Source organism: Papaver somniferum, chromosome 8, assembly GCF_003573695.1.
Source record: "Papaver somniferum cultivar HN1 chromosome 8, ASM357369v1, whole genome shotgun sequence".
NCBI classification, from domain to species: Eukaryota; Viridiplantae; Streptophyta; class Magnoliopsida; order Ranunculales; family Papaveraceae; genus Papaver; species Papaver somniferum.
In genome coordinates, this window is record NC_039365.1 from 29,538,801 (window position 1) to 29,555,789 (window position 16,989).

Genomic DNA, 16,989 nt, shown 5'->3' on the forward strand with positions numbered 1-16,989 from the left:
AAGCACGCTGAACCCAGAATAAAAAAGGTTTTGAAAGCACGCTGAACCCAGAATAGGGCACAACCATAATGCGCGTTTAAGGTGAAATCACATGATAAGATAAATCTTTTACCGGGACAAAGTCCCTGTTTCTAGCGCCAGATTGTGAACACATAAATCACGAAGCCATCCACGTGTTCACAAACAATATTCACATACAGTCTAATTATAGAATTGTACGCTGTATGTGTAAAGGGGATGATTATATCGATTCATCGACTCGAAGCCTTCGAGCTTGTCATTGTCTAGTCGAATATTATCATAAATAATGTTCGTATAAAGGAATAAACAGAGAATCAAGTATAAATGTAACGCACATGAATTTCAACGTTGAATGTAAGGTGCTGAAATGTAAATAAGACAAAGATTTACGTGGTTCGGCACTAAGGCCTACATCCACGGGGCTGGTGTTTCACTATGTATTGAATGATTACAAAGATAGTCGAATGACTTTAGAGTATACATAGGTCTGCGGAAGTAGGGGGATTACTTACTCTTCCTATTTCTCTCTCATATATTCTCCTATAATTGCTCTGGATTGGTCGACCCCTTCTCTCTTAGTGGAGAGGGGTATTTATAGGGTTGGAACGTGGGTCCTACTTCTGAGGTGCCGTTGTAATATTATCTTCTTGTGCTTTGTTCCCATTACGCAGAGGTCTTCGGCATATGCTGCGGCCTGAGCTTGAATACGAAGGGTTATCCTCGCCTCTTCCACGAGCTGATTGACACGTGTCTATCTCCTTGGTATTTAATACGGGTAGATGGATGTCTGCTCGTGTCAGGCAAGTGTCTCTTTTTCTGGTCACATCTGTGTCAGTCAAACTTCCTCTCAACCGTTGATTTGGGATCTTCCTCGGGATTGGGTGTATTAACACCCAAGGGGTATTATCTGGTGCTCCTCTGAGCCATCATACCTCTGTGATCCTCTGTCCCTGACCGTCAGATCTGCTGACCGGTGGCATCTTCTGATGAAATGCTTGCTATCATGTTTTGATATCTTATTTTACAGCCTTCCACGTATCTCTCTCTTTACACGTGGTGAATGATGAAAGATATACATACAAAAACTGATAAAACAAATTTTCTCCCGCTGCCTAGACAGAAATTCCCATAATTTTTAGTGGTAAGGTATATCCGTTCAGATTAAATCAAAAGTAATGCTTCGTACCCTTTTCTATGTAAAAAAGTTAATTAATTTAAACAAAGAACATATAAAAACTCCCACATCCATGAACAGTAACATTTGTTTTCTTAATATATTTATATGATCCATTTCTCTATTTGATTTCCTAAAAGAAAATAGAAATTGTTTAGTTAGAAAACTATGAAAAGGTTGGGAATGGATTTAAGTCAGAAAACGACATAATTCTTGGGGAACTCAACAACAAAATCTTCTTCTTCAACTTCAAAGCTTTCGGGACTAGCTAACTTCTTATTCTCGTATTATTGTTATTTTCCCCAACAGGATTCTAAGGGTTTTTTTAAGAAAGAAAAGTATTTGTCATATTATTATTATTGCAAATTTTCTAATTTTTATTTCAAATTTCAATCATTTCTATCGATTCCAACGTACCCTGTGTACTTTTCTCGCAAAAAAATAAAGCATCCCAAAACTTTTTTTGATTTTCGAATATTCATTGTTAGTTATCAAAACAAATAAATTCTAACACTACATTACTAATATATTTTTCTATAAATTAGTTTAATCATATTATATCTTAGAACATTAATTTTTCTTCCTCAATTGAACTGAAAAATGGAAAACACTATGTCAGCTCCTCAAGCTCACTCTGTCTAAAAGAAAACTCCACATTATTTCACAGAAGAGATGTTGGAAATAATAATTTAAACTTATGATTTACATTAATATATGTAAATAATACTCCCCCGGTCCCGCTATTAGTTGATATATTTATTTTAAAATTTTGTCTTATTAATAGTTGATATTGTATCATTTGATATTCATCTTTATGTTCGTTGCGTAGGTGTTTTAAAAAAAATTCAATGATATAAAATTTACGGATATCTGTGATATAGTTTGAGAGATAAATCATTTCTAAATTGTACTACTAGGTCAACTAATAGTGGGATGGAGGAAGCAGTTTTCATACAATTTCATATATATAACTTGCTACATCATACTGTATAAGTAAGATCAGTTTAACTTAAGTTTCCAAAATTAATACATTTACCTCAAAGATATGAGCAACAACAGGAATTTGCCAACGGGGTCCAGTGCTTATTTACCTCAAGAGCTGGACTAGTTATCTAATTATTCATTTTCTGTTATCATAGGGTGATAACTTTTTTGGGTGAAAAATCTGTTAGCACAGTTATTTTTATAGGATCTAAAATTTCGATATCAGTGTTTTATTGAAGGTGAACGAAAGTTCAAAGCATAAAGCTTTTATAGCTCAGTTGGTTAGAGCACCCGTTTAGTAAGCGGGAGGTCTTGAGTTCAATTCTCAATGAAAGCATTTTTTTCATTTCTATTGTGAATCATGTTGAGGTTTTATCATTTCAATTGCTCATTAGATTTTCTAACTGACGCGACGGGTTGCATTAGATTAAATGTAACTATTTTTGGATCATTGATAATGTCCTCATCTATTTGCGACTCATTCTCTCATCACGAAAAGCACCAAAACTACCCTTGCTTTAAGAAGAATTTTCAAGTAGACTTTATCAGCAATCTCTTCGAACGCCTTATCTGACTAATGTTAAATCCCTAAATAAAAATCATGTGAAACGCCACCCTTTTCAATGAGAACAAAACTTTGGACTTGAGAATCTCAACTAGTTACATTACCTTTAGATTTCACCCAAACTTTTCCAAGAATAAGAAGGGAGAACCAATCTCCACCAACACACTTGCGTATAAACCAATCTCTTTACCTAAAGTAACTTCATCCACCTTAATAGGTCTTCCCAAGGTTTTAGAAATCGATAACCGGGTTTATTTTCGTTTAATACTCAAGCTTTAATCTTCAGAGTTGTGCCCAAACCATAGTTATAGATATTTGATTCTCATGATTAAAATTTAGAGTCCATTCTTGCGTATTAGGCTAGTCTTGCAAATGTTTGTTGTTCTTGATAAAGGATTCAAGAATCTATGGTCCATCTCCCAAACCCTCTTCTTATCTTCTTTGTTGTATATCATCATGGTAAAATAACCTTTCTAATCGGGATGAACTTGAATTCTCCCTTCAGAAACCGTTGATCCTTCAGGTTTTTCATGATGTCTTCAAGTTTTATCTTGTCGAAATTGAGTCTTCCAATAAATTTAAAACTTCGATTCGTAGAAAATAACGAAAGGCTCCTAAGTCCTTTACTTCAAACTACTTAGTCAAGAAAGTTTTCAACTTTCCCATTCTTCCACATCATCACCATCTAAAGATTTATCATAAAAATCATCAGACAACTCAATAAAAATATAATAACAATCAAGTTTAGGTTCAGGAAGCAAAACCTACATCACAGCTTCGTTGAAACTAGAATTTCTACCTCAGCTTCAGCATCGACTTGATTAACTTTATTTATGATGCACCATCGTTGGGGTTTAGAGCTTATAAACATCAAGAAACAAACAAGACGGAAATGTTAACCTTAATTTGCTCCTAAAATTTAGGAGCTTTTTGGGTTCTCGCTCTAAAAACAGAAGTTTCTTGATAATGTAGAGCTTCATTAAAGCTTCTGCAGTGATACCAAAAAGGTTTTGATGCTAGTAAGAATTGCTTACTAGTAAACCGGTGTTTGTGAAGCTACGACCTTCTTTTATTCCATGAAGATTATTCTATTGCGTAAAGTTATCATATATTTTCTTAAGTTTTGATTAAAATAGGTTTTTATGACTGATCAATTAGCTAGAAGATATATTTCAGTTCACTTATTGTCAAATTTGTGCACCTTTTAGATACTGGCGAGATTTCGGTATACCCAGATTAATTGGGATATACCAAATAAAACAAAATAGGGTAATTCGGAAGTAAAACCCAACGCCCTTTAGCCATATATTTTCGAAAAATCGCTAAAGTACCCTTGTTTAATTAACATTGATAAACCTGTTTGACTTAATTAATTTAGTTAGATTGATTAGTTGAATTAAAATTCATGAAATCATGTTTTAGTTAGATTAAGCTTATGGATTTTGTTGGAAGATTTTTGAGAAAAAAAATTGTTTTGAGAATTTTGTTTGTAATGGATATGAAACCACACTAGTCAAGCACTTCTAAAAAGGGTATTGCAAAGTTGTTTAATAGTTTCATTTCTAAATTATAGAAGAAATCAACACTTTCAGAACTGAAAGTAAGAAAAGTAAGCATGCTCGACAAAACTGGAAGAAAATGACCTTCCTTAGCCGGCATGTTGATAATAAACCGTAATGTTGGCCAAATGAGTTTTGACATACAAAGAAAGGTGTTATAGATGTATGATTAGTCGACAAGGTATTAATTGCCTGACCTGCCGAATCATCTTTAGTCGTCAGGGTCGAGAATACCAAACCTGACGACTAAAAATCTTATACACAAGGTCGTCATGGTTACAGATAAAACAATATGACGACTAAATGAAAAATGGGACACGAGTGAAGGTTGATTTTAGCAGTTATTGGTCGTCATGGTCGAAATTGCATAAAGTGACGACCAACACTAAATCGTCAAGATAGATTCCCCAACCATGCTGAGAATAACAAAAATGTACGCAGAGAAACAATTGTATGGCAGTTATTGGTCGGCAGGGTTCAAGTTTTCAAAACATAACGACCTTAATTATTACAACACTAGTCTGCAAATTATAAGGATGCATATCGTGATGACCCTGTAAATGTTACTTTCAGAGATGACAAGTCGTCACGATACTAAACCTAAGAAGATAATGACTAATACTAGTCGTCAAGGTAGACAAAGAGATACCCTGACGACCACACAACTCTAATTCAACAATTTTGATTTTTCCAACCCAATATGACATTCAACCAACATGCTAAATTACTTATAGTGTTTGAAAGAACTAATCGAATATAAATAAATTCTAACCGAAAGGAAAATAATAAGGTTTGGTTTTGGGTCTAAAATTAAAAGGGGAACAATTTTAGTTCTTATAGCGGAAGGGTAATTAGGTAACTTTATACACATTAGACACCCCTTAGCTCACTATTATGGTTGGAAACAAAATTTATAAATCATAATTAGTGTGAGTATACCTCAATCGGCCAGTTTTCAAATGTAGAAAAACTTTTGCTGGAAGCTATGTATTGGTAATATGTTCCCTTTTACTATATTCTTAATTTTCTTTATTCCGTTCCGATATACCAACATTAATTTTAATTTCAAATAGTAATTTTCAACGATTAAATTTTTATCAAAGGTACTGTTTATAATTCTGAAATTGTTTTCAATTTTGATAAAAATGTAGAATAATATACGAAAAAAATATAAGTATATTATAAAAAACAAAAAAGTGGTCTAGTTTCATTTACGGTTGAGTTTGGTCGAATTTTTTTTTTTACCAAAACTTGGAGGTAAAGTGAAAATAATCATTTCATGTAATACTTACTGAAAAAGGAAAAATTTACAAATTCACAATTCTAAAGATTTTAACCCTAAAATCTCACACTAAAGATTTTAACCCTAAAAGGTTCCAAGGAAATGGATTACTTTCTTTTTCCATCCTTATTAGTAGGCTTTTGGACCATTTGACTGTGGCCACAAGGCAATGAAGATTAGTACCTTATCATTTTGTGTTTACAAATCCTGAAAATCAGGGAGTGGAACTTGTCGTTTCTTTAGCATATAGGAAAACGACAAGAAAAGCAAAACGGGCAAAGGAATATCCAGCAAGTAGGGCTAGGGTGTGTAATGGGCACCTTCTTTTTTACGCACAAGAATCTCTCATCAACTCATCTATCTGTCTTAAGTCAAAGGTTGACGTGATTGGCTGGGGTCATAACCATCAGATGATATATGAATATGACTTTGTACACCCACCCCTTTAGTGTTGATTAGACGTTTAATTAGGTCCTACCGTTTTTAGTCCTAATCTCATCATCAATTATTTGTTAATTTTTATTTTGATATGACTTTTGAGACCTGTCAAGTGGCAATTTTGGACCTATATGTTGCCGGATACACCCCACCACCAAAGTCTAAACATGATAGGTTGATGGATTAAGATTGCTCAACTAACATTATACCCCTAATCCGTATGCAGCCGAAGGGTTTGTTTCCCCTAACTCTCCTATTATGACCCCAAAATTGATAGTCTGGCCTGGCCAGATCAAGTCTTTCTTAATGGCCCTTTTATGGCAAGGGACTAAAAATGTGTCATTCATAGGTTGATGGCATGGCGCCACAAAGTGAGCCATCCGATTATTTTGTTTGTCTTACACCTTTTTTTTGCGTAAACTATGTCATTTGTCCAAATATTTTTAAATCACGATTCAAATGGACGACTAAAAAATAGTTTGGGTGAAATGGCCAAAAAAAATAGTAAGGATGAAACTTGATACATCCCGTGTAAATTAAAAATAAGAAAAAATATTTGAAAATGGGCACGATGAAACTGGTTACATCCTGCCTATTTTTACATTTTTGTCCATTTAAACAGTATCAAAATCTAACTGTCCATTTCACCCATGAATTATTGATTTTGGTCTTTTTAACCAAGTTTGTGTTTTTTTTCGAAAAATGGGTCATTTGTCCAAATATTTTTAAAACATGGTTCAAATGGACGAGTAAAAATTAGTATGGGTGAAATGGACACCAAAGAAATAACAAGGATGTAACTGGATTCATCCTGGCTTAAAATTTTTAAAAATAGCGAGATGAAACTGGATGCATCCTGATGTAAATTAAAAATAAGAAAAATTATTTGAAAATGGGTAAGATGAAAATGTTTACATCGTGGCAATTTTTACATTTTTGTCCATTTAAACAGTATCAAAATCTAGATGTCTTTTTCACCCAGAAATTGTTAATTTTGGTCATTTAAACCAATTTTGTGTTTCTTTTTTTAATAAATAAACAGCGAAACCCCAATGTTACATAGAGAATCCAAAACAAACAGAGTCTAAAGTTAAATAATTTCCAAACCGAATCCCATAACCCGAATCATCTCGTAACCAGAATCCTGAATCCAAAATTTCCACCCAACCATCAAACTGTAACCGTAGAACAACCACACCCGTCTTACCCATTAATACATTTTTTCAATTAGAATAATTGAACATTTGCGACGATTTTCTTTTTCTTGTTTTGTTTGCGATTGTTGTATAACTATGTTTGAAGTTTGAAAGTATAATCTGTATACAAAGTACAAACAAGTACAATTCGACTCTAAAAGTGAAATTATTAGACTTGGAAGAATAGAGGAAAAGAAAAAGGACAAAAGCAAGATAACTAATAAAGGTGATGTCCTAAGAAAGAAAGAAATGAAATTGCTTACCAGATTTGTCACGTTCCATCTCAGTTCATTTGATCGACTCCACCCGTTGGTCTATCTGATATTTTTCAATCATGAACTGTGGAGCATGCCTCTTTGGATTTGTTCGTCTGGACAATCTTTTTTGAATGCCGATACTTCAACAGTAGTCTTGATTCTTAGAGTTAACACTGCATAACACTTTTCGAAAGCACATAATCAATTAACCCAATAACGACAGTTTCTGTGTAAAAAAGACAAGTAAAATTTAATACTGTTTAAATGGACGAGAATATAAAAATAGAAAGGATGCAAACAGTTTTATCTTACCCATTTTTAAATATTTTTTTCTTATTTTTAATTTACATCAGGATGCATCAAGTTTCACCTCGCTATTTTTTAAGTTTAAGTCAAGATGAATCCAGATTTATTCTTGCTATTTTTTTGGTGTCCATTTCACTCATACTAATTTTTACTCGTCCATTAGAACCACGTTTAAAAAATATTTGGGCAATTGACCCAATTTCTCTTTCGAAAGTCCCCGTAGCAAATTAGCAATATATTATGTTGTTGGCAAATCGTACTAGAAATGGTAGCAAAGTCTTCAATTCAAACTCATATGTATTTTTTTTCCTTCCTACTGGTTTGAGGCCTATTATTTTTTCACCCAACTACACTAAAGGGATAAGGGGTGTCTAAACTAGGTAAAAGTACTAAGTTGCCCTCACTATCAAAATTCAATCCTAAGCCTCATTCTTCTTGATTTCAAAACTATTCCAATATTTTCAAAACTAAAACTCATTCAAATCATTTTCCTCACAAACTAAAATTAAAACCTAACTTCAACAATCTATTTTAAGATCAAGTCTTATGGTGGAAGAGTTCCATCTTCCACGCCACCTCAGCATCTGGAATTGTGGATGGAAATGCAAGTGTAGTGATGGAATAGTGAAAACGCTATTCTTAATAGCACTAAAAAACACTATTAAGAATAGCGCTTTTTTCTCAGCCGTTAGATTTCAACAACTCATCTTAATAGCGTTTTTAGCGCTATTCTTATTGGCGTTTAGATGGATTCCACGGACTCTTCCACCAAACCATGGAACCTTGCTTGGATTTTCTGTGGAAAACCCCAACTTGGAAGCCACTAGACTTGACATTCCAAGAATTTTCCACACTTGGAATAGGTTGGATTCCACCATAAGACTTGCTCTAACTACATCGATCATTTTAAAGGAAATTTCTTCATCAATTTTCTTTTTAAAAAAAATCATATTAAACATCGTCGATTGCAACCCATTGCTCTTAATTATACTTGTGATTAATATATCCATTCAAAATTGAAAATTACAAACAATCTTGGGTTTCTACGTTTGACCATAATTGGTCGCGTCCATGTTTATATTGTCTGATTCCTATGATAATCGGTCTATGTACATGACCATGCCAACCGATTATTCTTGTTGATGGTGGATTTTCAGCAAGGGCTAAAATCGTAAAATCATGATACTGCATATTTCTGACCCGGCTTCAGGATCGCATGTGACGATTCGTGTTTTACGATCCGTGAATTGTTTCACGATCTCTGATCGAGTACCTCTCAGAGCCATGATGAATATGTTTCTCGAAAGGCCTCTCACTAGATGAGCGTTCGATGCTACGCATTTCATCGTGCCCTCTATGTATAAGAATGATTGGGCGGTCCTCCTACATAATTGTTTGTTGAGAAGGCTTAACGCCTTCAGGACGTCGGCGATACTCGTTGTTCCCTGACTACATTGAGAGATCCACATCTACATAGAAGAATGATTGGGCGATACTCCTACATAATTGTTTGTTGAGAGGGATTAACGCCTTCAGGACGTCTACGACACTCGTTGTTCCCTGATTATGTAAAGAGACTGTGTATAGATTCATGCGGCTCTCCTACATAATTATTTTTTGAGGGGGCTAAACACCTTCAGGACGTCAACAACACTGCACGTTGTTCCCTGAATACGCATCTTTCAGAACGAGAATGATGCTTTAACTATCTCATATCTCGATTCTACAATAGATTAGTTCTACTGTGACATCCACCGACTGAATTCCTAGAAAATAATCTATTATATCCTATTACTCCGTTCCTTGAATTCTCCGACTGGATTTCATGGATTAGTAATAGATGCATAATTCATAATTATTACTCTGTTTCATGAACCATTCTCCGCTGAATTTCATGAATTAGTAATAATTACTCAACAATCGGGCATTTAGACTATCACCGAGTAAGCCCCAATAAAATGGTGCAAGTGTACTCAACAATGATACACGAATGAGCACCAAATGCACGAACGAGCATTTGAAAATATGGACAAACGAGGAATCCTACACAAAATAGGAGAGAGAAAATAATAATTAGATAATAAAAGAGGCGCCTAGGGACCGATCATGCCGCCGTGTCCGGTCCCCCACGACTCTTCCCTTTATTTTTCTTATTTTCATGAACTCATGAAAACTCCTTCATTCGAGCAACTTTCCTTGTTTGAGCAAAACTCAAAATTTCTCCATATTTTCACGGTTTCATGAAAAATATAAAATAAGGAAAGGTGTCGCGGGACCGGGCTACCATCCGTCCCACTACTCCCTAGTCGTTGCCGGTCCCACACCTTGCAATCCTTGTTTTCATAATTATTATTTCCCTCGTCTCATGAAACTCCTCCGTTTGATTAAAAATCATGGTTTCTTCATATTTTCTCAAATATTGCTCAAACCATGGAAAAGTCAAATGGTCACACGACCTACTAGGCTATTCAAGAAAATATTATTATTATTTTAATATTCTCATAATACTGATCAAACGAGCAAAGTTCTACTTGCTCATTCGAGCAAAATCAAGAATTTCAGTCAAAGATTAAACTCTTCTGAAAATTCAAGATATTGCTCAAATGCACACCAGAAAATACCAAAACTCTCAGGACTGAGACATGGACGTCATGGTGACACGTGCATGCTTCCTTGACCGACCAAGGCTGGACCTAAGGCTTGCAAGGAGCCAGTCCCACACATTCTTATGATTTTGACCTAATTTGCTCAATCGCTCATATTGGGTCCAAACTCTTTCCAACCGACTTGGAATTTGCTCGAACGACCATCAGCTGGTCCCACTACCACCAAGGGCCGGTCCCATGCCCTCTTGGTCGGTCTGTCTCTTCTTCATAATTAGGTTTTATCACCTAATGTTCAAACGAGCACTATTTTAATAAATGATTAAAACAGCGTTTAATCATCATTCCACCAGCTGGTCAACGACTTTAGTGCATGCTCACACGAGCACTTGGGCACTACATGGTCGTCCATTATCCCATGTAGTCAGTCCCTCCTTCACTCAGTGACCTATTTTCAGTAATTCATTAATTGACGAACAATTGATCAAAAATTAGGGTTTCGAACTAAATGCTCCGCAAATCATGATTTTGAGCAGGTTTAAACACTAATAATTTTATGTTGATCCAGCAATCAACATCTTAATTAATTATATAATATTCGGTTCAACTACCAATATTTTAATTAATATTTTATTTGGTCACGCTACCAATAATTCATCAAACGAGCAATATTCGCTCAGACGAGCAATATTTGCTCAATCCGTCAATATTGGTTCAACTATGAATATCCAAAAATTCATCACACGACCAACAATTAGCCATTAACTAAAATAGTTGGATAAGGGGTTATTCATTTTACTTCAAAATATCCCTTTTTGTCTTCTAGTGGTAGGTCTCAAACTAGGAAGATTCCCCCCCCCCCCCCCCCCCCCCCCGAAAAACTCTAAATTATATTAAACTTGAAACTCAAAACCGAATCGGTTATAATAATAAATCGGGCAAGACAATCCAATAATATTATAAACATAAAAGAAATTTAACGAGTTACAATAGAAGTTCTTAAACTGGTTTCTAACCTTCCATTAATTATAATCAAGGGCAAAGTAACTAGGTTAAATGGCTACCTGTGGTTTAGAAACAAAGTCAAACCTATTAACAAATTTGCATTCAACAAAAATGTTAAGATCATTGAGAGATCTAACCATTTCTCTAGGTTTATATAGAGAGCAAAGTAGCAAAGGTAAAAAATGTAACTGAAATCAAACTAAGATCGTTCTGAAACTGCTGGAGGCGGTCTGAATCGTTATCGGAACTCGATCTTGAAACTTAATAATTGCATAGGTTGTTGTAGATGATGTTGAAGAAGATATTGGTGTAGAAGATGTTCTTGATGTTGAATAAGATCACCACTCGCTAAAACTAATCCGATTACAACTAAAGTGTAAATAAAAACCTAAAAACAGTTAAAAAAATTCGAAGGAGAATAGAGTTAAAAAGCTAGAAGGTTGTTGATGAAGATGATCTATTTAGATTTACTCCATAGACCAAATCTGAGCAAAAGAAGGTTTTGCTCATATATGTTGGAGAGAGCTGATAGGAGAATCAAAACCAATTTATTTTGTGTCACCCCTGCTAAAAGTATCCAAAATTTTATGTTAAGCAATCTATAAATTTTTTGGTTTTCATTCCCAAAGGCAAAGACTTGAGAACAATGCTAAAAATTGCTCTATGCCATATTATTTTATTTTTATTTTGCGCTTAGGCTAGCAATCATTAAATGATACCGATTTCAAGTCATGGTCGGATGAATTATTATTATAATGGCATGATAAGTGAACAACATTTAATCAATTCACTTAATTTAGTTATTTCTTTACTTATCAACCATCCATATGTCCGATGATTGGTTGGTCATGTTTTTAGATCAAAAATTCTCGAGAAGCGGGTAAACAAATTTTTACCTGACAGTCAAGATATGAATTTTTAGTTGTAATGATAAAATCTAAGACTCATAATGAAGGGTTTGGTTTTATAGGAAGAGATTGCTATGGTAGGGTAATAGTAGCTGCAACAGGAGGATTAGGTATTGCAACTAATTTCCTAGCAGAAGTGATGGTTGTTCTTTGTGCAGGTGAATGGGCTATCTCAAACAACTTCTTTAAGGTCATATTCAGATCAGACTCAAGTGCAACAATAACAACATTTAAATCTGGTAAATTTCCATGGATTGTTATAACTAGATGGAATAATATCTGCTTTAAACTGCAATGAGAATTTACTCACAGTTTTAGAGAAATCAACTTCTCAGCTGACTCTCTAGCAAAAAGAGGAGCATGTTTGAATAAGGGAGTCTACATTGTTTATGTTGGCAGACCTCCATTCCTTAAAAAAATAGAAATTCCATTTTTTTTCCTTATTTTAGATTTCAATAATGTAAACAAACTGGATAAAAAATCCCAGTTGAGTGCCTATTTGGGCTTTGGTTGTATTTGTTGAACATTTTTGTTTAATAAAATTTATATTACTGAGTAAAAAAAAAAAATCTAAGACTCATGGCTTTTTATAAGCCAGGAGATAGATGTGAGTTACTAAGGAAAATTAAGCAGATCTTTTAGTCATAATGCTAGATTTGAAGTAAAACTTTGGGTCATAATAGTGAATCGCGGGCATCGGTCTCATTTTGTCGGGACTAGGACACCTTGATAGCTTTATGTCGTACAAATTTTGAGGTCTTTGTTTCCAATTTTATACAAGTAATTGGAGATTTTAGCCTAACTTAAATCCACCCTAAGTGAAATACGATTCACGAATTCACATAACATAAGAAAAATCAAGTTTAAGGGCTAGTTTTATCCTAAACTCGCAAACTTGTCTCAGCTAGAAGCTCGACGACTCTACGAGTTTCTCGATCGAATATCATCTCGAAAAGTTCTTAGCCAAGATTGACAGCATATATAAGTCGCAGTCATAGTAGAACCATAATCTATATACATTGTACTATTATGCTTCCTTAATTTTATCCTAAATTTTATCAATTCCTTCCAAACATAGTTTTCTCTCTAAAATCTCAATAATAAGGCTTAAAAGCGATTACTCACTCCTATAAAGGAAAAAAAAGATAACACTATATTAATCAAGCGCTTATTATAACAATATTAAGTCATGATGGATCAAGTTTTTCAAGATAGACGAACATATAAATGGATTTAGGGGCATTATGATAATTTAAGTCAGGTGACATTTCGAGTCACGAAGCACATATGGGTAACATGCAAAGTAGTCGAAATCGTTCCTCGGTCCTACTCGGTTGAGGAGCTTGGAGCGAGGAACAATAAGTTCGGACTTGGAAATCGTCAAAACTCGGCTTAATACTCGGAACCTATTTATTAGGGACTTATATATTGTTGTTCATAAGTCATGATTTAGTGTGTAATATTGTTATATTGAACCCAGTTATCATGTTTTTAGAGTTTTTTTCCATTTGATAGCTCCAATTTGAGAGGTTAAGAATTCTTTTATTTCTTGATTTTGATGCATGTAAGGGAAACTCGGAAAAATCACCAACTTGTATTGCACAAAAATCGTTCCAAATCGACAAAATCGGCCTTGTTAATAGATAAAAATCGGAAATGGCTTGGAATCAGAAATCACATCGGTTATATAGCTTGTTGCAAGTACTCGGCGAGTAATCGTCCTTGGAGAGTGATTCGACTACACTGGTAACAAGGAATAATTTTTCCTTAAAAAATAGATTTGGGTTTCTAGACATATTTTCGGATCATGTGCTAGATTTGGAGTCTTTTAGCAATTTTGGGTCATACGACAGATTTTGGGTCATAATGATAGTTTTTCAAGTGGTGATAATACTTTGGGTAGTTAGAAAGGTCACATGCATATTTTTAGGCATGAAACAAACTACGGGTCATAAATGGTTAGTTTTGGTTTGCATTGCAGATCTTAGTTCAGAAAACTGATACTAACTCCGCAAATTGGTTGCTAAAAAAGATTATACCTCATATGAACAATATTTTGGACAAAGCGGTAATGAGACAAATTAAACAATGCATATTTTATGTCACATGACAAATTTTTGATCACCGGATATAACAGATTCTGGATTATTATAAGGTACATTTTATAACATGAGGCCGACTTTGAGTCACATGATATATTTTGGTCAGGGATATTAATGAATCATCTCGAGGGCAATTAAAGAGATTTGAGTTATGATCGAGATTTTTAGTCAAGAAATATATTTGCGTTAACTAGCAACTTAAGGTCAAAGACAAATATTTATTTATATTCAACCTATGATGTTGTAGATTTTTTGAGCCACCAAGCAATACTTTAGTAACCGTGTTAGATTTAGAAATTTTATGACATATGACACTTTTTTGGATCATATATTAAATGCAGTTTCTGCATTAGGGTGACAAAATTATATTCGATACAATTTTCTTTAAGTGGGAATCAAAAGATACCCCTCATTTTCAAGAGCCCTCAAAAATATCGTTAATGGGTATTATTTGGATTTTGATGAATAATATTAGTTCACATATGTCATTACCGTAAGTTGAGTCAATCTCTTGATAAAGCGAAATTGCCCAAATTTTAGGAGGCGTGGTGGGGGTCCCGGGGGAGTATTTTGCATAATATATCATTTTGAGCAACACAACTTTTGCATTATATACTATATCAGCAACTTTGAGATACGATGAAATTTTGTGCGTAAATACAATTTTTGAGTTACATTGAAGAATATTTTTTTTTGAGGTAAATGTGGTTTGTCACAAGATAGTTTTTCGGTTTAGAGGTAGATTGGCCACACTTAGCAATACTGGTCATGGCTTTATGGAGAATAATTAAACATAGAATGGTAAAATTTAGGTCACGATCCGTTGATTTCTGGTCAAGAGGTAGATCAGACTCAATTACAATTGCATATTTGATTTATGAGAATCTGTAGCTAATCTCAATTTGTACTATGCAGTTCATTCACTTTAGAAAATTGTCATCAAACTTGTTATATCGAGATTTGCACATTTTGGAAGAAGATTCTCAATCGATTAGTCTGATCGAGCCGAAGCACGGGTTGTTAACGAGTAAAATTTAATGGAAAAATAATTTTTTTGTGCAAGAAACATCAGTAAGAGTTAACTCAAAAAGTAAAAACAAATTTCTCTGGAATGAGATTCTACACTAGGGATCGATGATTTTCAACTGTAAATCGAGGTATGGGATAAATTTTCATCGTGAGATTTTGTAGAATACTTTTTCAAAAGAACGCGTACGTGACGGTTAATTTCCATGACTATTAAAGAAGATTACAACTAATACAAAACAAAAAGATCTTGGCAGCTGGAAAGACACACTTTCGGTGTTACCATTTTTTGCCCATGATAAACAATGGGTAGCCAAGTGCGTAGCGGATAACTGCTGAAAACATCTAATATTTCGAGATATATAATGTAACATTCCTGCTCGTAAAACACTGAATTTAAATTCGGAGGCCGGATAGTCCGTGATATTTGATAGTCCAGACCGGATCATAAATTTTGTTCTTTTGAACGATTCTTATAAATCCGTGTTCTTTTTTTCCTTTTTTTTTTTCTCTTTTTTTTTGATACGATCAGTGAGGGATCGACCTATAACTTAGAATTCGACTATTGGCTACCCGGGCTAACCTTTGTTAGTGGTAAATCTTAAATGTTCGGCGTCGTGACGTAGACTTTCCATTTAACCATAGGTAAACGGAGCACGTGTCATGTGATAAAAGCATGTGACCCATCCAACGAAGGGGAAGAAAATGAGAATAAGAGAAGAACCCCTGAGATTCGAGGCACCTACCCCATGGTCGTAGAGGTGGTCAGACAAAGTTCTGACCTGACCTGTTTTGTAAAGGGTCCCGCTCCAATTTCCCATGACCCACACATGCACCCACCCCCTGCCTGCTGTTATAAACCTCAGTCAGTATTGCAGTCCCAGTTATCCATCCCTTTTTATCCCCACTCCACTCACTCGCTAGATCTCATTGTTTTGACACTATATTTCGATATTTGATCCTAGTGCAGCAGGAGTAGTAGTATATCTGGAAAACGACCAGTCAAGAGAAAGAGAAATATATAGAAAGACAGTTAAGACAAAATCCCCACGCACGGCCAGCTCTGCTTTCTTTCTTTGTTATTTTTAGTGCATTTTTTTTCCAAAAAAATGTGTTTGCTTATTACCGTCTAGTTGTTGTGTACTACTAGTAAGTTTTGAGCAAGAACATGATGATGAAATCACGTGCCATAAAATTATAACAAATTCCACTGCTGATGGATGTGACTCTATATAATGAAGGGACTAGTTTGTTTGTTTGTTTTCTTTTTCTTCATCATCAACTATTAATAGTGTTTCTTTTCTTGTGCTTACCAAATAGTGTTTATTTTGTTTGTGCTTAATTGGGGAATTAAATTTAATGAACATTAGTATATATATGTATATACATATTAATTATATACACCATGCACTTCCGAGCCCTTTCAATTTTTATTGTAGTTGGTTGTTTATTTATTCATTCAAGTAGTTAGGAGTACTTAGTAGCAGTACAATAATAATCTACAATCATTTTTAACAATATCTAACCATAATCCATTAAATATGTAACATCAAATTTTGAGAA

The 16,989-nt window shown here is 34.4% G+C and overlaps 1 non-coding gene across 1 annotated transcript; it reads left to right on the forward strand.

The window, feature by feature from the left end:
- Positions 1–2,442: 2,442 nt before the first annotated feature.
- On the forward strand, positions 2,443–2,516 carry TRNAT-AGU. Its single transcript has one exon. It is a non-coding gene; the product is annotated as a tRNA-Thr (tRNA).
- Positions 2,517–16,989: the final 14,473 nt, after the last annotated feature.